The sequence below is a fragment of the Scyliorhinus canicula genome, unplaced genomic scaffold (genome assembly GCF_902713615.1).
Source record: "Scyliorhinus canicula unplaced genomic scaffold, sScyCan1.1, whole genome shotgun sequence".
NCBI lineage: Eukaryota > Metazoa > Chordata > Chondrichthyes > Carcharhiniformes > Scyliorhinidae > Scyliorhinus > Scyliorhinus canicula.
In genome coordinates, this window is record NW_024055437.1 from 1 (window position 1) to 3,404 (window position 3,404).

Sequence of the window (3,404 nt, forward strand, 5' to 3'; positions counted from 1 at the left end):
GAAAATTGCCTATTGTCACAAGTAGGCTTCAAATGAAATGAACAATCACCTTATTGGTCACGAGTAAGCTTCAAATGAAGTTACTGTGAAAAGCCCCTATAAGTTTAGAATAATCTTTATCATTGTCACAAGTAGGCTTACATTAACACTGCAATGAAGTTACTCTGAAAATCCCCTGGTCACCACACTCCGGCACCTATTCGGGTACACAGAGGGAGAATTTAGAATGTCCAATTCACCGAACGAGCAAGTCTTTCGGGACTTGTGGGAGGAAACCCATACAAACACTGGGAGAACATGTAGACTCTGCGCAGACAGTTGTCCCAAGTTGGGAATTGAACTCCGGCACCCTGGTGCTGTGAGGCAACAGTGCTAGCCACTGTGCTACCGTAAACAGTTCAGCTCAATTGTTCTCAGATTAAAGAAGCTGAAGCACCCAACGTGGGTCTTGGAACCCACGGCCCTGGATTAAGAGTCCCATGCTCTACCGACTGAGCTAGCCAGGCTGCTTTTCTTAATTTCATTTTGGTCTCCCTTCAGTCTTTTCTGTTCCAAAGAAAACAGCCCCAGTTTATCCAAACTTTCCCCAGAGCAAACATTGACAATTTCTGGCTGATGTTGTTAAATCCCCACTCTGCTCTCTCTGGTGCAATCTTCCTGTGCACAGGAATCTAGCTCTGGTCTAACTAGTCCTGTCCTGCCATTTATCATGTAATCCTTTGCCTTGTTTTCCCTCTAGCTTTCTTCCTCATTCCTCAAGTGTTAAATCATTTTTGTGTCACAGGTAAACCTCTTCCTCATAGAACATAGAACGATACAGCGCAGTACAGGCCCTTCGGCCCTCGATGTTGCACCGACATGGGCAGTCAAAAACTAAAGGCCATCTAACCTACACTATGCCATTATCATCCATATGCTTATCCAATAAACTTTTAAATGCCCTCAATGTTGGCGAGTTCACTACTGTTGCAGGTAGGGCATTCCACGGCCTCACCACTGTTTGCATAAAAAAACCTACCTCTGACCTCTGTCCTATATCTATTACCCCTCAATTTAAGGCTATGTCCCCTCGTGCTAGCCACCTCCATCCGTGGGAGAAGGCTCTCACTGTCCACCCTATCTAACCCTCTGATCATTTTGTATGCCTCTATTAAGTCACCTCTTAACCTTCTCTCTAACGAAAACAACCTCAAGTCCATCAGCCTTTCCTCATAAGATTTTCCCTCCATACCAGGCAACATCCTGGTAAATCTCCTCTGCACCCGTTCCAAAGCTTCCACGTCCTTCCTATAATGAGGCGACCAGAACTGTACGCAATACTCCAAATGCGGCGGTACCAGAGTTTTGTACAACTGCAACATGACCTCATGGCTCCGGAACTCTCACTGCGGCTGCGCTCAGCCAGGAGTAGCACCGCGCATGCTCCGAACAGAGGGGCGACTTCCGGGAGCGGAGCATTGTGACGCCTGCGCGTTCTGGCTCATGTGACGAAGATAGGGCATATTCATCCGCGCCCGCATTCTTGGATGCCGTATCCGCCATTATTCCATTACATTCCTCAATGTGATAACTTGGTTCCGGCACTTCTGATACAGTTCGGTGTTTGTACCGAATGTGGCGGCTGCATCGGTGTTTTTCTCTCTGATCGGCCCCTGTTAACGGCTGTCATCTGTTTAGGGGGTGATATGCCGCAGAGCACATGCGCAGCCGCCATCTTTCTCAGCTGAATGTGCAGCAGGGCGCATGCGCGGCCGTCCTGGACCCGGAAGCCGGAAGAGAGAACCTTGTGAATTTCTCTCCTGGACTGAGAGTGAAATTCCTTTGGAAACTCTTCTAGAAAGAGGAGGATTTACTGACGGGAACTTTAAACCAAACATCACATCATCCTCTTACTGAGTTACTCGATTCATCAGCCCCTGAATATCATTGGGAGGTAAAGTGGTTTGTCTGTTCTGTCTGAGCACAAAGATTTCAGATATCAGAGTGACTGGGAAACTTTTAATGACCATTCCAGGTTAAATTTGAGACTAATTACACCGATCACATTGGGGAAGTTAAATAATTTGTTGTTGCACTCTTATGTATGCAGGTAAATTTGAAAATTAGCATACTTGGCAGCTAAACTGGGCAAACTGCTGACCTTGTCAGTAGTGAGAGTTACTGTTCGGCATTTTATTAAAGTTTGTTGTTCCTGTTGCATTTCATTCAGCTCATCGTTGCTGCAAAGTAGGTATTCAGCGTAATCTCAATTTCCAGATTGTGAGGGCAGCACATAACATTGTGGACAGCACAATCGCTTCACAGCTCCAGAGTCCCAAGTTCGATTCCGGCTTGGGTCACTGTCTGTGTGGAGTCTGCACATCCTCCCCATGTGTGCGTGGGTTTCCTCCGGGTGCTCCGGTTTCCTCCCACAGTCCAAAGATGTGCAGGTTCGGTCGATTGGCCATGATAAATTGCCCTTCGTGTCCAAAATTGCCCTTAGTGTTGGGTGGGGTTACTGGGTTATGGGGATAGGGTGGAGGTGTTGACCTTGGGTAGGGTGCTCTTTCCAAGAGCCGGTGCAGACTCGATGGGCCGAATGGCCTCCTTCTGCACTGTACATTCTATGATTCTATGATTTAGATCCCTCAGAGCACACAACAAACTGAACCCAACAGAAAGGTTTGTCTCTTTGCGAATTCTATCCTGCATTGACAGTGATGACTTTTGTAACATGAGAGATTACAGCTCTCAGGAAAGATTAAATGGAGTGGGGCCTTTTTTCTATCGACAACAACAAATTAAGCAGTGACCTGCTATAAATCTTTTAAATTATCAGTAGTTTGGAGAGGGGCGATGTGAGAGAGTGACCATCAATCAACAACAAGTCATAAATACAAGATAGTTACGAATAAATCCAAGGGGGCAATACGGACAAAATTATTTATCACAGGTTCAGAATGTGCAACTCATTACCATGGAACGGAGTTGAGGAAAGTGCTGAGATGTTTTCAAAAGGAAACGGGACAAGCACATGAGAGAAAATGGAATCGAAATTCAGCTGAAAGGCTGAGATTCGATAGGTGGGATAGTCGGAGATGTGTGCCGAGTATTGACAGCAGCAGAATCTGTGACAGAATGGCCTATTTGTGTTTTATATATTCACAGTATTCAATGTAATCTCCTTTTACAGAATATTTGCAGATGCAAACATCATGTCGAGATCTGACAGTCACTTGATTCATCAGGACCGGCCTTTCAACGTGGAAGGAGAAATGTTTGGCTGTTTTGTCTTTCGGAAACAATTTCAAAAATCACTGCGATTGGAAAAGCACCGAGACACAGACATCTAAGTAATTTTCCACAGTTAGCTGGAACTGAGCTTTAACCAATCACACAGCATGAAATTAAATTGCAGCATTTAC

At 45.5% G+C, this 3,404-nt stretch overlaps 1 non-coding gene across 1 annotated transcript; it reads right to left on the bottom strand.

Moving 5' to 3' along the window:
• Positions 1 to 433: 433 nt before the first annotated feature.
• trnak-cuu lies at positions 434 to 506 on the bottom strand. Its single transcript has one exon. It is a non-coding gene; the product is annotated as a tRNA-Lys (tRNA).
• Positions 507 to 3,404: the final 2,898 nt, after the last annotated feature.